The sequence below is a fragment of the Drosophila willistoni genome (assembly GCF_018902025.1).
Source record: "Drosophila willistoni isolate 14030-0811.24 chromosome 2R unlocalized genomic scaffold, UCI_dwil_1.1 Seg167, whole genome shotgun sequence".
NCBI classification, from domain to species: Eukaryota; Metazoa; Arthropoda; class Insecta; order Diptera; family Drosophilidae; genus Drosophila; species Drosophila willistoni.
In genome coordinates, this window is record NW_025814050.1 from 5,369,406 (window position 1) to 5,391,968 (window position 22,563).

General features: G+C 34.3%; 1 protein-coding gene and 3 non-coding genes across 4 annotated transcripts in view; all 4 read left to right on the plus strand.

The window, feature by feature from the left end:
- LOC6644376 overlaps positions 1 to 22,563 on the plus strand; it is a 71,594-nt gene that overhangs the window by 42,600 nt on the left and 6,431 nt on the right. The gene's annotated exons all lie outside the window — the stretch shown is intronic.
- Positions 9,447 to 9,518, plus strand: Trnaw-cca. Its single transcript has one exon. It is a non-coding gene; the product is annotated as a tRNA-Trp (tRNA).
- On the plus strand, positions 10,126 to 10,197 carry Trnaw-cca. The gene has a single exon. It is a non-coding gene; the product is annotated as a tRNA-Trp (tRNA).
- Trnaw-cca lies at positions 12,017 to 12,088 on the plus strand. The gene has a single exon. It is a non-coding gene; the product is annotated as a tRNA-Trp (tRNA).

Below are 22,563 nucleotides of genomic sequence, written 5' to 3' on the forward strand. Positions count from 1 at the left end.
TTTCCTTAATACTGAAATCCAAAATTAAAGTATTAACTCAACAACAAGCTCCATCAGGACACATAATTTCAATACTTTATATTTTCCTTAATACTTAAAACCGAAATTAAAGTATTAACTCAATAGACAAGCTCCATCAGAGCACATTATTTCAATACTTAATATTTTCCTTAATACTTAAAACCGAAATTAAAGTATTAACTCAATAGACAAGCTCCATCAGAGCACATTATTTCAATACTTAATATTTTCCTTAATACTGAAATCCAAAATTAGAGTATTAACTCAACAACTAGTTCCATCAGGACACATAATTTCAATACTTTATATTTTCCTTAATACTGAAATCCAAAATTAGAGTATTAACTCAACAACTAGCTCCATCAGGACACATAATTTCAATACTTTATATTTTCCTTAATACTGAAATCCAAAATTAGAGTATTAACTCAACAACTAGCTCCATCAGGACACATAATTTCAATACTTTATATTTTCCTTAATACTTAAAACCGAAATTAAAGTATTAACTCAATAGACAAGCTCCATCAGAGCACATTATTTCAATACTTAATATTTTCCTTAATACTGAAATCCAAAATTAGAGTATTAACTCAACAACTAGTTCCATCAGGACACATAATTTCAATACTTTATATTTTCCTTAATACTGAAATCCAAAATTAGAGTATTAACTCAACAACTAGCTCCATCAGGACACATAATTTCAATACTTTATATTTTCCTTAATACTTAAAACCGAAATTAAAGTATTAACTCAATAGACAAGCTCCATCAGAACACATTATTTTAATACTTTATATTTTCCTTAATACTAAAATCCAAAATTAAAGTATTAACTCAACAACAAGCTCCATCAGGACACATAATTTCAATACTTTATATTTTCCTTAATACTTAAAACCGAAATTAAAGTATTAACTCAATAGAAAAGCTCCATCAGAGCACATTATTTCAATACTTAATATTTTCCTTAATACTTAAGACCGAAATTAAAGTATTAACTCAATAGACAAGCTCCATCAGAGCACATTATTTCAATACTTAATATTTTCCTTAATACTGAAATCCAAAATTGAGTATTAACTCAACAACTAGCTCCATCAGGACACATAATTTCAATACATTATATTTTCCTTAATACTTTAAACCGAAATTAAAGTATTAACTCAATAGACAAGCTCCATCAGAGCACATTATTTCAATACTTAATATTTTCCTTAATACTGAAATCCAAAATTAGAGTATTAACTCAACAACTAGCTCTATCAGGACACATTATTTCAATACTTTATATTTTCCTTAATACTTAAAACCGAAATTAAAGTATTAACTCAACTGACAAGCTCCATCAGAACACATTATTTTAATACTTTATATTTTCCTTAATATTAAAATCAAAAATTAAAGCATTAACTCAATAGACAAGCTCCATCAGAACACATTATTTCAATACTTTATAATTTCCTTAATACTAAAATCCAAAATTAAAGTAGTAACTTAATATACAAGCTCCATCAGAACACATTATTTCAATACTTTATATTTTCCTTAATACTTAAAACCGAAATTAAAGTATTAGCTCAATAGACAAGCTCCATCAGGACACATTATTTCAATACTTTGTATTTTATTTATTACTAAAATCCAAAATTAAAGTATTAACTCAATAGACATGCTCCATCAGAACACATTATTTCAATACTTTATATTTTCCTTAATATTAAAATCAAAAATTAAAATATTAACACAATAGACAAGCTCCATCCATATAATATTATCGAGGTTTACTTATTTATTTATTTATAATGTGCTTGGACACTGATTTTTGTAATAATTATGTATAATTATGTAACTGAGCTTTGGTAAACACTTAAAATTCTTATTTTACGGAATATTTTCCTCCAACAGTATTTTGAATAAAGGTTATAGCAATTCACCATATCTTAAAATGCAACCAACCAATTTAAAGGTTAAAAAATGTCATTTAAAAACAAAATTAACATGCAAATCAGTTGTTTATTTCGAAATTTAGCTAAAATATTAGTTTTTCAATGCCAATTAAGACGGACATGACTAAGTTATCAGTTGTTGATAAGGATTTGTAGCAATTCTCCAACGGCGAAGGTGACATTCGTGCGCATGCAAAGTACCCTATTTAAAATGAAGTAAGTAAGTCGTCTCGTCGACTTACGTATACCATACACCAGTAAAGCAAATATTTCAACTTTATTAAACAAATGCATTTTCACATGCTTCTTACAAGCATATCTTAGTATCTCGCTCACTCAATCATACGAGCACCCTAGCGCCCCCACCAGCCAACGGCCAAATCCGGCCTTATAGAAAAACTTGTATATGCATAACTCGACTGTTTTTTGTCCGATTTTGATCAAATTTGGTATTTGGCTAGATATTAGTATTAGTTTAATTTAAGTGTGCCAAATTTGATTGCATAAGGTAAAAAAATACGGGAGATAATCAAGTTTTTCAAATTACGGGGGCGGAAAAGGGCCTGGCAAAATTTTTAAACATACAAAACCCGTCATTTACTAAGCGAATATACATACCAAATATGGTGTCTCTAGCTGGAATAGTTTTTGAGATAAACGCTTTTTTTAAATTAAATTTCCTTCTGCATGTTACATACATTTTGGCGACTTTAATATACCATTTCACCCTATGGGTGTATGGTATAAACACATTTTCATTTGGAAAATGCATAACTTACAGCTTTTATTTAGTCCCATAGTTGGTGCAAAAAAAAGGAGAATGAGGTTTCTAGTGAGGATGAGTCTGCTTATTCCTCCCTCCCCGAAAATCGTCGTCCCGGAGATCTTATGTTTCAATCAGTGAAGGCCCTAGGCGTGGGTGATGGTTTAGTTTTTTGGAGCACCTTTTTCAAAGTTCATCGTATAGTGATAGCAAGGAGAAAGTGGTGTAAAGCTGCCAGTGATGGTTATTCCTTTTGTCAGGGTGTCCAAGCGGCGTAGGTTGTTTATGTGTAGGTTGTGGATGTACTCTACATTTAGCTTGTGCACTTCGTTTATGACTTTTGCCAATGTTGAAAGTATATCCACCATTCTTGTGATCGTCTGGCTTTTAAAGGTTATGTTACCAATTGTCACCGACTCGTTTGAGAATTGAATGACGGAGGTACCGTTTAGGTCGGAAGTTAGTTGTATAGACAGTGCCGTCTTCTAGTAATTTGATGGGACTTCCCGAGTTCGTTATCGAATGGCATTTTGAGTTTCCTCCCTTTATTAGTAAGTGAATAGGGATTCCAGGGAGAAGAAAAATAACCTAATCTTCATGCGTTGAATTTAAAATATGAGCTGATTTTATTTACCAAAGTATGGAGTTTATATAGTTTATATAGAATCTTAGGCTCTAGGAGGTAACAATTGTTCTTAGAAGATCTTATTCTAGTACGACTCAAACCCACGTATTCGGGGGCTGAAAAATTATTACTATTTTGGGCACGGCGTTGGCCACTTGACATCCTGCCGTTGTGATCTTTTGGGTTAGTTTAGAATTACAAGTGTTTTTCCACAACCTGTGTGGCTGATTGTAATTTTAGTCATATGCTAGGTTAGTTGCTTGTGACAAAAGTACAGTTGTATTATATTTTCTTTAGTGCATCTGAATTGGTGAAGCCGCTTCAGATGGACACGATGTTTATTCTTAAACAGTAAGCAAGACCCTTCGTCCAGGGCGAAGGTATCCCGAGGACCCACCAGAATTTTCCCTGAGAGAATATCGGGCGCCAGTTACAAGTTCCCATGTCAGATGTTTTTTTCTTACCATGTTTTTCCTTGTGGTAACGGATCAGATTCTGGGAACTCAAGGTTCTAGTTTTAACTAATTCACAACACAGGGGATTTAACGTTATAAAGATTGCTTTATTCACTGATGATATTAGTTCTGTGTCCAACTTAAGACTGCCTTGACGCCGGACAGTGCTCCCTTAAATATACTTAAGATGCTTCGAGGCAGCGGCACCATGATCGTATCTAGAACAGGTCACCCTTCCGGTGAATTCTGCATGGCGGCCGAATACAAAGAGTGACTTAAATAGAAATACAAAAGTGCTTATGCTAGGAATGGGAAGTGAAGTGTCAAGAGTGAGCCCAAACGGGTCACACGTGGGTCACATATTTGCGTATTGGAAGTGAAAGATGTTGATGATATGGGTCGGGGGGTCGGATCAATGTGGTTTATAGTGGGTGTGAGTGTGGTCAGAGGAGTGGTGTTACTTAAAGCGAGGGAGGGTACTTCACCCGATACTCGCTCAGACGTTTCTGGTAAAGTGCGTCTATTGCATCCTTCTGTAATGTGAACAGTCGGGGTGCGGGGCAGGGTCCTGTTTGTAAGGAGAATGGTGACCTGGGTTCGTTGCGTGGGAGGACGAGAATGAGGTTTCTAGTGAGGATGAATGTGCTTACGTATATGTACATATATGTATAACTCATCATCTTTATGTCATCTTTGAAAATAACATTCCAATAGAGAATATACTACATTTTCCAACAACAGTCCAATTTGTCTTTATTATAAAACAAATATAGTTTGTGTATATCATCTAGTACATAACTTTAAGAGTCTAAATTACAAAGAATTTTGGCAGATAAAATGATATTCTTAGAAAATGTATGGTTTAGCTTATGAGGCTTCTTCTACAAGATGTTTTATTCTCTGTCAGTGTATAATGAAAAATGACTGAAACTTTTTGAACAAATTGTGAGTGCAAAGATGTTTTTTATGTGCACAAAAAAATAAACAAATATTTTATTGAGCTCAATAAACGAAATGTGAGACACCCACTCAGAGGCCATTAAACATATTTACATAGAAATACTCTCACTTGTATGTACATACATACAACATTTCTGTTGTTTTTTTTTTATGCCTCATTGGACTGATTAATAGACCTGCCATATTTTGCACTCATATTGAATTATATTCTGTTTGCCCATGACGAAAATTTCCATTCTCGCACCTACTCGATATTAGCTGCTAAATATTTACCATGAATATTTCATAAACTAACAACTCACTTACGGCCAACCCCCGCCAACGTTTCAAACAAGCTGACATATAATTTCAATTCATGTGATTGCAAAAGAGCGCACAGCTGTTGGTCAATTTCATACAATTTACGTGTTTTCATCCTCTTTTTTTCGCCTCTATTTTTGCGCGTTTTTTTCGCCTCGTTGCAAATTGGCTCACCCTTTTGGTCTGACCTCAACCTGACGCCTGATGTTTGTGTGTCCATCAATTTTCACTGGTGTATATGTGTATACATATGTATGTATGCGTGTGTTGCCCATCAGGCAGTTGAGTTCCACCACGCCAGCTCCGCTCCCATCCCCTAACCACACACAGAGAGACCACCCGCGCCTGACTTAAAAGCCTGGCTGTCAACAAGCGTTGGCAATGTGATTTCGTAGAGTCCTATCTTGGCCAAAAAGGTTCATCCAGGTGATTGCTAACGAAACTGTAGCAATTGCAATCTAGCATAGAGTTTGAGGAAATTAGAAAAAAGAATAGAAGTTGGAGCAAAGAGAAGAAAGTATGCATATTTCCATCGATCAGTTCATTATCTTCTACAGGTCATAGGTTAGTCTAACCCATGAAATATATATTCAGCATATTCAGCTATTTTTTAGGCCACGCAGCACTAACGTGTCAATTAATCATATTAATTTGATGCTAGCCTTGCTCTTAGTTTTCCGTTATCGATTTTGGGTTCATATTTTTTTTTTTTTTGATTCTTCTGTTACGGCTTAAAATGAAATTTATGTAAATTTATGCCGGACCAAGCCAAAAACGGAACTGCACCACCCGCAGACTTCATGTAAAACAAACAAACGAACAAAATATGGTAACTATTTTATGGCCAGCAACAACAAAAACCCAACAATAATAACAAGAACCATCAAAAGGAACTTTAAAAAGCTAATTAGCTGCTTGAATGGCGAAAATTAATTAAATAAGTTTTTTTACTCTCCTCATTGCTGTTATTTTTCGATGTTGTCAAGCTAATTAAAAAAAGGAAAACTATAAGTATAAGTGAAAATATGTACATAGTCACATATGTATGAAAGCATGTATGTATGTATGAATGTGTTATGTTTGTCGGCACTTGATGAAAAGTGGAAAACACCTTGAAAGCAAACTCTCTTTAGCAGAACGAAGAGGTTGACTATGAGTGCCAAAAGTGAAGGTTAAAGAAAGTTTTGGGTAAATTGTAATCACATAAGTTAAATTATAGAAAAGTTTTTACTTAGGTTAATCAAAATAATGGCAAATGCGTCTCTATCGATTAAACTAGTTTGGTAACTAGTAACTTTAGAAATTTGTAGTCAATATACGCAAATCGTTTATCATTGTTTCGGTAGAATATATGTTTTTGGAATATGCATAAATAACCAAATATAACGTGACCAAAAAGATTGTTTGGATTACAAATCCAAAGTAAATCTTGTCGGATTACTAAAGTGTAGACCGCATTTTTGCTTCTTCCTGAAGGGAAATTGTAAAAGTAAGCATATTTTGATGTTCAAGGAGGAAAACTTTTTCATATAAGGTAAAATATAGAGCCTGATCTTGACAGGGCGATTTCTTAATCATATTTGGACCAAAATTTCTTTAGAAATCAATATTTTAGAAGCAGAAAATGGATTTTATACTCGCAAAAATAAATTCAACAAAATTTGTTTTTAAATTTTGAGTTATTAAATGTGAATGAACATCCTGTGGCTTGATAAAATTATATCAATAATTAAGGAAATATAGAAGACTAATCCACAGGATTTTCGTAAACTTATGCTTTTAACATCATTATGTTGAATTGCATATTTTATAATGCAAAAAGATAAAATCCTGGAAAAGTACAAAAGTGCAACATATGTTTTTTTGCCATTTGGCTTACCATTTCCCTTTTGAGTGACCAAATGACTTTAAACTTTTGGATAAGGTAGTAAAATGGTTGCAAAATGAAGTGATAAATGGGTCAACCATTATAGTAGCCTGCACATCTGAACTGGTATTACGGGTTTCCTTGTGTATAAATTAATATGCAGTGTCAGAATAGTATTTTTGGTACCTAGTTCTCTGATATACATGTATCCTTAATAAGAAAGCAAAGAGTAAACTCTTAATTGCAGAGATTTCCGGATGAAAGAGTTAAATTTGGGTATATCTTAAAATTTTTGTTATTTTTTTGGGGATAATTTCTCTTACATCACTTCACTTAGTTCGCCCATTGAAGGTAGTGTTGGTCAACGTAAACAAGGACCTTAGTCCTTAACGGAGAGTCAATGAGAGGGTGAGAAATAAGGACAAGCTAATTAGTGCTTACAAAATTATCCCGTTTAATTAGCCCAAGTTGAACTTTAAATAAATTTTCTAGATTTTGTTCTTTTTTTTCGGCTCTGTTGCTCATTTTCATGCCTTATTTTTTTTAATTTTTTGTTTTGTGCTATGCATCAAATCCTTATGCCTTTACTGTTCGCTTTGGTGTCTGTGGACAAAAGCTACTTGCGTTTTTCTTAAACGAATTAAGTAGAGCTTATGATACGCTCCAGCCAACAACAGAAACAACAACAAGAACAGCAACAACAACAATAACAAGGGCAAACAGAACTACTTAACAAGTTGCTGAGGGAAAAATACAGGATGATGAAGAAGAAGAAAAAGAAGAAGATATATACATATATATAAAGTTGTGTGCAAGAGTTGCCACAGTTGGGCCAACCATTAACTTTGAGATTTTATGTGAGCTTTATGCGCGTGTGTGTGTGTGTGTGTGAGGAGAGTTTTTGCTGCTGTCTGGGATATGCTTGTAGCTCTGTGTATATGCAATAGTGTTTACTTATTAATGAGAGCACACTCACACACACTCCCACAAAGCGAAAAATAAAAGGGAAGAGAGTGAGGGAGAAAAATATGGGAGAGAATGAAACAAAACGTACCTTTTTACACAGTTACAATCTCCCTTTTGGCCTTTCCCTCCATAAGCAACGAGCCGAGACGCCTACACTGTTATCTGAGCGCCTGGCTGCCAATTTTGTTTGTGGCCCTCACATACATACATTCACATACACACAGATAGACACGGACACGCACGCACACACACACACACGCAGACTGTAAAGTTTTTGTGGCTGAAATGGGAAAAAATGAAAAGAAACAGAAAGGAAACAAAAAAAAAAGCAAGTGGAAAAAAAGGAAAAACCATTCGTTTCGCCTGCTTTTTATTTAGTTTCAGATTTCACTGCTCTCACTCTGGATTTTTCACATCTCCCCTCCTCATATGTTCATTTTCCACTGAAATTTTTCAAAATGTGCAACTGTTGAGTATTTATTAGTTTGCTCAGAATATTTTTTGTAGTATGCGTGAGTTTTCCAAGGCTTAACGCTTGAATAAAATTATAGAAATTTAATCAAAACTCGAGCAAAAATACTTATTAAATTCTTTAACTTTAGCCAATATTACTTTGTAGGTTTAAGTCTCTCTTTTTTTAGCCTCAATACAAATCAATGTCCTTTAAAAACATATCAATTTAAACTTAAAGCCTTAACTTAAAAGATGTTAAGCCGTTTATTCTTTAGAACTTTCACAAAGTTTCTTTAATTTTGGATATATTAGTTAGAGCAGTTAGCTAGATCAAGCTAGATCACATCAACTAGATTTATTTTCATCTTAAAAGATCGAAATCTTTCTTTAGTCTAAAATAAAATATGCTCAGTAAACAATTTCAATTTAAGTGCAAGTGAATGCATTTTTCTTGTAGTGACTATATGCAAAAAGTAGTTCAATTGCGGCAAACCAGTTTCCATGAACAGTCTTTATCTAATCTAACTGACAAAACCCCCAAACACATGATTTACTCTCAACGTTTTAAAAGCAACTAAATTTAGCTTGCGGCAAAAGCAACAACATCCAACATTTATTGAAACAGCAGATAAACTAAGCGCAACGAGTCAATGTAATGCCTTAAAAGTTATGGAACATTCGATACCCTATACAAAATGTTTAGAATGAAAATTGTGGGATTGAATTCCTAGCATATAAACTAGGGAAAAATGGAGTGACCAAGCTGTTAGAGGGAATAAAAGTTACGTATACCCATTGACAAGATGATTACTTTATATGTATATACCCCAATTGAAGAATCGATAAAGGGTATTCGAAGCACGAAATGAATTTGACTGCGGTGAATGTTAGACTATGACTATGACGATGGCAGCTAATGCGAACTCAATGAATGACGTTGGTTAAGAGCGCATTATATATATGTACAAACAGATATATAACATAGTATAGCGATATTATTTTTAGACACGGCAATAGCAACAATTGAAACAACATTATTGACAGTGCCCCTTGTATTTGTGTGGGTGACGTTGAGGTGGATGTGGACTCCGTGGCGCAACGGTAGCGCGTCTGACTCCAGATCAGAAGGTTGCGTGTTCAAATCACGTCGGGGTCAATTGGATTCTTCGGAAATATCCTTTTTTTTACAAATCGTTAAAATATATGTTTTTTTTTGCAAATTCTTAATTGTAAGAGCGGTTAGTAATTCTGTCTAAGCTTTTTTTTTGGACGATGAACGGAAACATAAGCTCATGATTAAAAAGTTAAGATTAAATTGGGGGAATTGGGAGAATTTGGATCAAAATAAAACAGGACATTTTGTTAATACGGAAGGAGCAACCCTTTTGAATCTTTAAGGAATGGTCAAAGATGCCAAGTTATTTTTGAATTCTATAATGTAATTGTATATTTATTACTTCGTCAAAACGAAGAATGTTTTTTTGTTGAGAAATAATAACGTTTAAAAGCGCCAAGAACTTTTCAACATCAAATCAGTACATACATATGTATACGTGAATATATGGTCAATAAATTTAGGGATTAGATAACAATACATCTCTAGAAATCAAATACATGCATACATATAGAATTTTTGATTAAAACGAGACTTTCTGTACCTCTAAAAAAAATAGATAGTGATACCAAAACCCCCTGTAATAGTGATGAGAATAGAATCCCTTATCGAAATTGAAATTGAATACCCACGTGCAAGGATTTCCGTAGACTCCGTGGCGCAACGGTAGCGCGTCTGACTCCAGATCAGAAGGTTGCGTGTTCAAATCACGTCGGGGTCAATTGAGTTCTACGGAACATAGTTTTTTTATATATGTATATATATAGAAACGATCGGTGGAAAACAGTGACTTTGATCAATATCTTAGTTTTTTCCTATGCTAAGATTGTAGGCCGTTCTTTCGCAAACATTAACCTTTTTAGCTTGAACGTTTTGCCATTTTGATGGCTATAGGTAAGGAAAGAGTTACCATAAAAGTTGCAAGGGTATACAAACTTTGACGCGGTCGAAGTTAGCCCCGGCCCTCTGGTTTTATATATGTATATATATACAGAGTACATTAGAATCCATTTATGAACGACGAAAATTCGATAAATTTGGTTGGTTAGTTTAGATATAGATAGAAGAGTTATAAATTCCTTTCCGAACCGCTTATAGCAGCAGCGACCATTTTATTTTTTACAATTCGGTTTTATATTGCGATGCTGAGGAGAAAACAACAAAACAAAGGCAAACAAATTTAGAGGTGTATATGCATTTATCAGAGATCGGTACCTTTACTTCCTTGCGTAGCACCGATGCTCCCTACTCTCTCTTACTTTTACCTGTCGCCTTACCAAAGTACCAAAGAAACGAATTTTTACAATTTTTTATTTGTATTAAAGAATGAATTTGTATTATTCAAATACCTATTACGAACATGGAACCAGAGGGCTGGCGACCAGGTCAAAGTTTGTATACGCTTGCGACTTTTTTGGTAACTCTTTCCTTACCTATAACCATCAAAGTTAATGGAAAAATTTTTATCTAAACAGGCTAATGTTTGCGAATGAATGGCCAACAATCTTAGCATCGGAAATAACGAAGTTATTAATCAAAGTTTTCCACCGATCGTTCCTATGGGAGCTATATGATATAGTCACCCGATCTTGATCAAATTTGGCAAAGTCGTTTATAGGTGTAATAATCACCAATATTAAATTTCACGACAATAGCTCAAAAAATAACGAAGGTTTTGAGAAAAGTCACTGTTCGTGACTTTGCCGTTTGTATGGGAGCTATATGATATAATGCTCCGATCCGGTTGAATCCGATATATACAACCCCTGCAGAATATACAAGCCTATATGCAAAATTTCAACTCTGTAGCTCCAACGGTCTAGGAGGAGTTTGCGTTGATCTAAACAGACGAACGGACGGACATGCTTTATGTGATCGGAGATGCTTCCTTTTATGCCTTGTACACTTCTGACCAAAATTGGTATACCCTTTTTCAAGGGTATAAAAACGAAGAAGTCAAAATTTTGTTTTCTCCTTCCGTTTAGCGTGTTTAGGATAAAACGTCCTAAAATTGTCGGTCCTTTTACCGTCGTTATAACCGGATTCTACTGCATTTTTCAATTTGCGTTTCTTTAATAATAAGCGCGGTTAGTTATTGGGCCTAAGTCTCTTTTTTCGACCATGGCCTAAGCTCATATGAGAGTAAGTAAAAGACGATTACGAAAGCATAAGGATTCAAAGAGGGTAGTTAAACTTGATCAAGTTATTTTTAATTCTACATCAATATATTTATTCTTTTGACTATAAAGTTCTTTTGTTTAAAAAAAACCTACCTTTTAAAAGCTCCACAAACTTTCCAATATCAAAAATGTATGTACATAAATATTATTTTTAAAAGGTCAATAAATTAAAAGATTATATAACAATATATCTCTCGAAATGATATACATACAAATACAATTTTGAATAAAAAATCAACTTTCGGCACCTCTAAAAAATAGATAGTGACATTGAAAGCCCTTGCAACGGCGATGGAAAAAGGTTTTTATGATCTCTCATTGATATTTAAAATTGACTACCCAGACGCAAGGATTTTCGTAGACTCCGTGGCGCAATGGTAGCGCGTCTGACTCCAGATCAGAAGGTTGCGTGTTCAAATCACGTCGGGGTCAGGACTTTGAAGTTAGACAGAATGTTGTCAACTTTTTATGCCACTAAAAATGTAAAGAAAGGGCAGAGGAGGGGGCCACTCTTTTATTTTGCTCAATTAGTCATTGCAAGAAAGTGCACTTAATAAATGGCAAGTTTGGGTAAGTTTAACCAGCGACTAGCTAAAGCCTTTGGCTCTATAACTAGTAAAGTTTACTTGTTGGATGGAAGAAAAATAAATATCTCGTATATATCGATTGTGTTTAAAGAAAATTCTGAAATGCGACAAATACCATTTAAATTTTCGTCAAAAGACTCTTGTTTTGTCATTTAATTGAAAATCACTTAAAGTATTCAATTACAATTGCAAAAGGCAAAAGAAAATGGCAATAGGAAAATAACTAAAACAAAAAAAAAAGTACCAGCAACTTGGGCAAAGTGAAATAAAATGAAATTGCGGAGGCGGGACAAAAAGACAAAATGAAAACCCGTAACAGCTGTCGGCAAAACGACAACGGAAATAGCGTAAAACAAGTGCAGCGACAGGCAACAGCAACAACAGGTGGCCTTGGTCCTAACCTCAACCCTGTCGGCCCAGACCCAGCGCCCATTGCATCTATGTATGTATCTCTCCTACCCCCCACTCCTTGATGACATATGTTGCAGTTGCTGCTGGCAGCGACCATTAGGTGGCGCATTTTTCTGCTTCAATTTATTTAGCATCCTAGCTCTAGTCATTTTATAGTTGTTTGCTTTTTCGCCCGCTTGCTGGCTATAGAATAAATATTAAAGTAAACTCTCCATCCGCAAGCCCCTCAACTTTCGCTCTCTGTCTTTGTCTCTCACACGTTCTTGGCATATGCAAATAATTGTTTTTGGCGAGTCAGCAGCCGCGTAGCATGCTGCACTTTTCTTCCATCGCCCTTTGCTTTTCCTCCTTTTTTTTTACTCTGCAAATAAAGCGAAAGTTGTTGCCTCCGTTTTTTCTTTTTTTTTTTTGTAATCTTTTTTCGCTGTGATTGCAGGAACAAAGCAAAAGGAAACCAGCTGCTTCGTGAGCTAGGGCAAAAGCAAACAGCAAAAGAACAGGTACAGGCAAATACATAGGCGACAGTGGGCTAAAATTACACTTTTGTCAAATGAATATTTAATTAAACATACTCAACTAAAAGAGTGCTAGACCAATATCAAAATAGACTCTTTTATTATCACTGTTGCCTCAATTTTTTAGTAAATGTTTGGCAAATGTTCCATAAAAGAAGTTTGATTTTTAAGCTGTAGTTTTCTCAGGAGTATCTAGGAATGTGATATGGGCAAATGTCGCTAATTAATTATGCATAGTCGACAGTAGAATTATTTTTTCTATAAACGCATACAACTTTTGATATGAAAGTTTATTAATTACATATATAAATTGAAAGTAGTTTGCAAAGGTTACAAGTATTTAAATTCGCCGTTTACTCTGCTGGTTTACTTCCTTTCTCTCTCAATGCCGCTCTCTGAGTCATGGAACTATCTCTCTCTCGAACTGTCGTTGCCATCTCGATTTCAGTGTCTTCTGTTAAAACTCTTATGTTCTGCTGTCTCCTGTTAATCTTTGCTGTTCTGTTATCTTCTATTCTTGATCAACTGTCCGCTTAAAGCTGTTAACACTCAGTACCTCTTAATCAAGCCTCACATGTATTTAGGTTCAAAACGAGGAATATTGTAAAAGTGTTTTATGTTTTTGTGAAAATCCATTATGCAATGACCTATTGCATACCTTAGGGGGCAAACTTCCATGTTTCACATCCTTAGCACTGAAATTTCTTCAGCCTGAACTTAATTTGGATCTCACATAATTTCATTCATTATTGTCTAGATTATGAAATGGAATTGAGAGCTAAAAAATTTAGCCACAAAATGTGCAACATTGTCTGTATTTTTTTTTAAGGACCAACCACTGTGTGTCAAAAATGGGGAAACGCTTCAGTTGTTAACACTGATTTAATGGCAATGGTGCAGCCAGCCAGCTACCATCAGGTACCTAAAGCTTCTGTGTGCTCGACCATACTTAACTGGCCTCAATTCCTATAGCATCCTACCCCAGCGCCCTCTCCTATAAAAACCCCGCATTCTCTGCTCAACGGAAGTGGCTACGTGCTGAGTTTGTTGCAACGTGCTGTGGCGACGGCAGCGGCAATGGCGGGGCTTCTCTCTCTTATTGTGCGGAGATTTAATGGGTTAATGGTAACGGCAGCTGCAACTCATGCAACTCTTACAACTCAACAGCCACTGGGCATTATGATAAATATACATTTGGGATCCCTTGCTCTAACTCTATCTCTCGAAGGCGAATGGACTTTTAAATTACTTGGCATGAACTAAAAAGTTTTTAGATGTAAATGTGTTCCAGTGTGCAGACCTTCTGGCTATATAGAATCAAACTACATTTCCGGACAGCAATTTGCTCAATTGTGGCCAAATAAGACCAAGAAGTAGAAGAAGAAGAAGTATTTTGCAGTCGTTTGCATAAAATACTTGCAAAATGTCGTTGTCAGAAGACCCCTACCGAAAAGGAGAACAAAAAAAAAAGGAAAATATACACAAAAAATCGAAAGAAAGAAAAAGTTGCATAAAAATGTGGTAAAGAGGAAGGTGCAGACACAATGCTTCTGCTGCCTGCAATCTGTGCCAGGCACATGTCACCCACACAACCACACACACACACACACACTCGGAAACAATGAGAATGACAGGAGCAAACAACCAAGGCAAAAAGAAAAAAACACCAGAAGGAGGAGGTAAAACTATAATGGCAGCTGACTCACTAGACAAAAGGTTTAGGGGGAGACGGTTGGACTGGGTTGGAACTGGTTGTTGGGCGTGTTGAGTGGGCGTATTGTTTTTGTTATTGTTGTTGCTTGGAACGAACTTTAATGGTGTCAGTAATTGTTAAGTTAAGCGACGTTTATTTCCTGTTGCATACTTTGTGGCGCTTTTATTATACACACACACAATCTTTGCCAGAGCTGCTGTAAAAGAAATAAGAAAAACAGCAAACAAAAAAAAATAAATAAAAGTCAAGTGTCGCCATACACACACACACAAACACAGGGGACAACAAGAGATAGAGTGATGAAGAGAGCAGGACACACACACACACGCACACACACATATGCTGACTTAATGGCAGTAAAGTAAATTACGTATACGCCATGTGGTTGCAATACTTTATATGGAAAATGAACTGAACAGTAAAATTAACTGAAAGCTTCTGTGCTGACTGGCTGCCCAGCATAACATTTAATTAACACTTGACTTATGGCCAAATGCTGCTGACCTCAGACCTCGTTCGCTTTGGACGCAATATTGTCGAATGTCTATGAAGCTGGGGCCCAAACTTTTCAAACATTTGTCAATCTCATGTCACACAATTAAAATGCTACCAAATGGAATGCCTGGCATCCCAGCCAACGACAAGACAAATAAACCAAATACATTACCGTTATAAATTTTGTCTAGACGGCTTTTGTCTATTGTCACTTGGTCAGAACTGAATTCCAAACCCAACACACACAAACACACACAAACACACACGCACAACGAACAAAAGACGAGAGTATGATATATACGTAAAAATTCTTCATGACATTCCGAGTAAATGGGGGAATTCCAAATGTTTTCCTTTAAAGAGCTATGACATTTAAGTTGTACATATATAATCATAACCCACTGTTAAATTAAGTCAATTTACATTCAACTATTTATATGCAGGATACAGGATATCATAGAGCTATGATTATGTTTTAAGTGTCATTTAAACTTCGAAAATGGCTTATGGCTCATGTATTCAACCAAAACATGTATTCGACCAAATCATTCCCATATTCTAATGAATAATTGATTTAAGAATTAATGGCCAATTTAAGCTGAGGTAGTATTAGAAACGATTAATGAAAAAAATTGGAACATTTTCGAGCTATAAAGTAATGTTAATAATTTTGTCCAGCCTTAGACATTTCTACATGTAAGTGTGATACAAATGTCATTTAATAGCAACATTTAATTTAAAAATACATTAGAAGCGGTTAAAAATAATATATTTTTGGGATCGATATAGAATTTATTAAATATAGTTTAGACATAAATATCTTTGAAAAGGCTATTTCCTTTTTCAGCATATTTGAAAATAAACATTGACTTTAGAAAACAAAAGCAATATCACACATTATATAAGAATCATGTATGCATAAATGAAGTAATTACTGAGGTTGTCCTGATTTTTATAGGGGAGATTAATGATGAATAAATTAATGAACGAACGATTTAATTGATCGGAAAACCTTATGCTTTACAATTAGAGTGTCAATTTGAAACAAAATGAGCAATTAATGAGCTCATATCCTTTTTTTTAATTCGTGGTTTTTATGTATAATTGTAGCTTTCTTAATCCAAAATACGACTAACAAATGAAATGAGTAAGAATGTGATACAAAAATTAATTGTCATTAATGTATATTTTGGTATTGGTTAGTTCCAACTGTGACTGGTTGGTCCCCTTACAAACTTATGTAAAGAGTCCTTTGCTTTGTTTATTTCCGACAATATTTTTCCCAATTTACAAAATTGAGGAATATATAAGATGAAGAACACGAGAGGGAAAACAACTTCTTAGATCAAAATGAAGATTTTTCAATGATAAGAGTCTAACGCGCAAATATGGTTTTTGCCTGAAATTGAAATATATTGCATATATATATGTGAAATTATAAATATATAATATAAAGATTAAGACTTTAGATGTCGTACACCAATTTTACACTACAATAATGTTGTACTTTTGGTCTAGTTTTTTTTCAGCAATTTGCTTATCCTTCAACAGGAAATCTTGTTGTTTTTTTCCTGGGCTTATTCTTTAATCTTTTTTGCTCAATTAATCAATTTATTTTCAATTAAATTGAATTAAAGCAGCTTTGGGATCAAATCCTTTCAATTTTTGATTTAATATACCTTTAATACCCACAAAAGTCGATTCAGTTTGCTGTGTATTGACTTTCGACTACAAATTAACCTGATTACGGAAACAAATATTTCATATTTGATTTATAGGCAGTCTCTATCCCACTACTTCTCTCTCTCTCTCTTTCGTTACTGTCTTTCTCTCTCTCTCTCCTTTCATTTGTAGGTAACTTTTTGTCTCTCTCTCTCTCTATCATACATTGATATGTGTCGAATATTATCTGTGGTCTTCCAAGTGATTAAGCAATAAATATACAAGTTGACAGTGAATTATTAACAGAAATGAGAATATTGCAAAAAGGAATGGATGATAGGAAGAAAGGAGGAACAAATATGTGAAAAGTAAGCAAAAGGAAATGGAGAAAGTCAAAATGAAAGCTAAGGCTAAGTCACGTATGGGCTGGTAAATATTTGAGACAAATATTAGATGTGGATGGAGGAAACTCAAAACGTGACACATTTAACAAATGAAATAAAATAAATGCAATTTAAAAATCATCTATAAATGATGCAGAGTGCTGGCAATGTCAGGAGATGATATGAAATGACAATGTGGGTCCCATCCAGTGTGTGTCTCATAAACGTAAAACGCTTAGCATTAAAGACAACAGTGAAAAATAAAAGAGGCTCACACACACACAGACAGCCTAAGCCTAATGTGGTAAGATACAGCCCAGAAGGAGGCAAGGAGAAACTGAAGAGAGAGCCAACAATGCCGCCAAATGAAACAGTAACAAAAAAACATGGCCATAACAATAAAAGCACAACACAATAAGCAGTAACAACGAGAAGGACGTCGACAACGACAACGACAACGACAACGGCGACGTCGACGACGAAGACTATGGAGAACCGGATGGAGCTATAGCTATGTGGAGCAGCCTCATGGCCATGGAGCTCTGCTCTCTTGCCAAGTGTAGCAGATTAACGGAATGTTTGTTAAATGGCGCGCGCGGAACTCTGCATCAAGGGCAGTCACAGGGGCAGGGACAACTACAAAGAGACTGGAGGGCAGGAGGCTTTATGCCATAATGCTGTTCATAATTTGACTGGGCCATGGCGCTCATTGTCTCCTTTGCTAGACAAAAAACACACACACAAACAAACCAAACCAAAAAAAATATATATATATACCAGCCTAATAAGACATCCAGACCGAGTAAATTGTTGCCTTCTAGCAGACATTTTAATTAATTAAACCAAAAAAAAAAAAAAAATACAAAAGGCGAACAAAAAAGGATAAAATTTTATGTGTTAGCGCCCAAAGAAATCGAATTACAGTCTCTTGAACAAAAAAATAATAATAAAATGTCTAAAAAACGAACAAAAAAGCAAATTGTATGCAAAAAGCCTAAATATTGCTAAAGAAAATTTTCATTTGCTTAATGCTTTTTATTTATAAGCTGCTTAGGTGGGCTTTCCTCGGGTTCCTTTAGGGCTGATGAGGGAAGATGATTTGCCTGCTGTTGCTACTGATGATGATGATGATGGTAATGGGCATCTTATATGCATAGGTACAATGCTGTTCATTTCAATATGGCAGGCAAAGAGAATAATCCATTTGTTAAATAAACATATACATATATTTAATATATTCTTCAACTACTTGACGAAGGTGACGTTTGGCTTCCGATGAGCAATACTGAAAAATAGTTCCATCGGTGAGAATAGAAAGCATTATAGATTAAAGGATAGTTTTCTTCATCAACTACCTAGTTCTCCATTTCTGTATTTAAATTTTTGCCGCCATTATAATCTTATATCAAAATACATAAAAAAGTTAAAAGCTACGAAAAAAATTATGATATAATTATGGCTTAATGCTTTTTTCAGCCCTTTCTTTTTATATATTTCCTTCTTTTGCAGTTTTTGTTTTACTTTTAAAATTAAGCTTTCCTATTGTTAGTTTTCTTTTTGTTTATTAGTTTTAACCGAAAATTTGTACTTAAAAATTCAGTTAGTTTTCTAATATGTTCACTGATATGATATTACCTACATGATTCTTTTATTTAAGGGGTCCTTTTTTTAATTGCAACTAATCTGTTTTGTTATAGTTATTTATTTGATGATTTTTAACAAAAAAAAACCAATTTATTAAACAAATTAATTCATTCATTTAACTTTTAATATAGTTCATTGTAAGAGTTTTTGCTAAATATAGTAATTTTCTACATAGATATATACCACAAAAAAACAACTTAGTGGAAATTTGGTACCTAATGCAGTCCCCGGTAGATGAATTGAACAATTAGCCCAGTCATAATGGCAACAATTCTGGTTCTGGTACTCGAACTAGGCTAGTGTATGAATGTAGTTATTGTCTAAGCCGTTGATCATAGTTGCTAGTGCTTGATAAAATTAGTAAAGTTGATAATTCACAACTATAGCATATACTAAGATGATAATAATAATTAGTCTCTTAAGATAATAAAATGATTTTTATTTGGAGAGAAATCCATGAGTTAATACATAATACATAATTGTTTATTTGTGAAACTATTGAAAATTCTGAAAATCTATCAATAAAGTTAAGACTTAGACGTTTGAATCTTTCTGTTATGAATTTTAAGTTTGCTTTGTAGTGCAAGTCGGTTCCATGCCAAATAACTACAGAAAATTATCACCAAGTAAATTTTACATTCACTAATAAGTGGGATTTCCCCTCAATCTATGTGAATATTGAATTATTCATAGGCAATCAAACATTCTCCTATTAAATTTCGTTAAATTCGTGTGGTTTAAATCGCAGCTTACATTTCGGTTGCATATATTGATTGTGGCTACTAAACGGTTTCTCTTCAACTAACTTGTTGTGTGCTATCCTTATGCCGATATATGTACATACACACATATGTATATGTATTTGTATTTATGTATATATAGCAAATGCCTCAATTCACATGAATGATTTCTTTGTTATGGGAGCAACTCAAAAGGAAATATGCAACAAATACATACACAAACATACATACGCCCACATACAAACACCCACACAGATACATATAACAATTTCAATTGATTTGCCTTCAATTTCATATTGGGCAAAAAAAAAATAAAAAACACCGAAGCCTTTTTGGCCACAAGAACAGAAATATTAGGGTAGACATTGCCGTTGAAATGATGAATATGAATTATTATTACGCATACGCACCGTAGCACAAAGCACATAGCAGGTCGACTGTCCAAACGAACAATCGACCAACCGTGGAACCGAATGAGTTCAAGTCCTGTCAGCATGTTTGTTCATGGCCTAACCACAATCATTCATCATGCCACAGCAGCAACAACATCAACAACAACAACAACAACAACAACACAAACAACAACATGAGCAACAAGCAACACATTGTGGTTAGTGTGTTTTTTTTTTCTTTTTTTTTGTTGTATACTCTTGCTAATAGTATAATTCATACTGACAGAATGTACAAAAGTGTTTACAAAAGACTTTTGTATTATTAAAGATTCAAATATATTATTGAAATCTAGGAATGTTTTTAATAAAATTCAAAATTAAAGAGCATTAAAAGTTTGTCATCATCTGAATCAATTCAAATCATCAATTCTTCTTTAGGCCTGACATCGATATGACATTGAAATTGTTAATGCCTTTATCGTATATATGTACAAATGTATATATACTTATATATATAACGATATATGTATATCTATTGATGATTTCATACTCCTTGGTGTCCTGAATGTAATCCATCAATTTGTATATTATTCAATCAGAAAATGAAAGCTTAAAACAAAACAAATAATAGTCAAATTTATCACTTTACTTTCACTTTATTTTCCGCTTCCTTGCCCCTTAAATTTATGTAAAAAATGGCAAAGGCACAAAAACAAGGAAAATACATTAACTTTTTTCTAGAAATAACAATTCCTTGAAGTATAAAAGTATTTTCATATATGAGTTCTGAAATCGATGATTAATAATATAAAGAGACAACTAGTATTATTTTCCCCTCATCAATCGTTGAATTCAGCAAAAACTTTTATGACTTTTGAAAGTAAGTAAGATATATCACAAGTTGGAATTATCTGTTGCATGAGAAAATATTTCACATTTTTTCCACATAACTTTTATTTTCCTTTCTTGTTTTGTTGGTGCTGGTTTTTCGTTCCTTCTTGTTGCCCAGGAATTTGGCATGCTTTGACGCCTTCGCAAAAGAGAAAAGGCGAAAATCCTTCAACTTCAGCTGGTCTGCCTACTTCTCTACACCTCGGATCTCGGACCTCGACCCACGCTCCACTTCCTCCCCTCATAGCAATTAAAAAGCCATAAATTTCCCATCTACACATTTCTTGGCTCATACTTGAATGCCGCCTTCAAGAAGCAGAATTTTTTCCCTTTTTGCTTTTTTGCACATTTTTAATTGTTTTCGAAGGAGTCTTCCCTTCCGAGCCATTGCTGCACGCTATTTGGCTAATAAGTTGAAAAGAGATAGAGAGAGAGCGAAAGAGAGAGAGAGATATTTAACAATTTGTTGAAATAAGTAAATTATGAATTGTGTTTAACTAAACTTTTACTTATGTATGAACTAGGTTATATTCTTATTTTAGTATGAGTGGATGGATATCCTTGAGTTTCTTTTTTTAAACATTCTCACTCCCCCTTCTCTATCCCTCTCTCTCTCTCTCTCTCTTTCAACCAAACTAGTTGGCATGGTCAATAATGCAGAAGGACATTTGTATTCTCTATATATATGTATATTCAGTATTAGTACGTGCTCAGCAGTCGCCTGTTGCCATTGTCTCACAATCCTTTCCCCTCCTCCATCGCATTGTCCTTCCCATCGCCCATCTAATTGTTCGTTTTCATATTGACAGCCACGCGGAGCTTTGGTCCGCTGAATTTTCTATCTGAGTTGCTGTTTTCTCATTCGGTCGTTCGTTCGTTCAGTTTGTCCTTTTTTCTTGTTTTATTCATTTTTATTTTGTGAATGTTGCCAAGGACATCGACTCAGCCCTCCTTGTGATTATTGCAAAAGTTTTGTCATCTAATGTGATTCGAAATTTGTTGTACCTTGGCTTATTTCGCTTGAGTCCATTCTCCCCACTGATTTATTCTTTGTCTCTTTTCACTTCTTCTCCATTCTCCGTTCAATTTAGCCCACCAGATAAAGGTGAAGGGCAAAAAAGAAGAAAAAGAAAAGTATATTTGCAAAAGGAAAAAGTTTTAATGGCTATTATGACATTGGCCGACATAATTCGTCTACAACTTCCGTGCAAATAATGAGAAACGAAAGAAACGGACAAAAAATGTTGTAAAAAAAAAAACTCAAATTGCAGTCTAAACAGTTTTCAAGTGATTTTTAATGGCTATTTTGCATGGCTATTCAATTTCTTTAGAGGTTCATTAATTGTTGTTAAAATTTTTTGAAAAGTTAGCAATCAGCATGCCAACTAGGTAACTAATAGCTGAGCTAGGATAATTTATTTGCATATTCGAGAATTAAGATTAATTAACTTATAAAGGCTTTAAGGGTTTAAG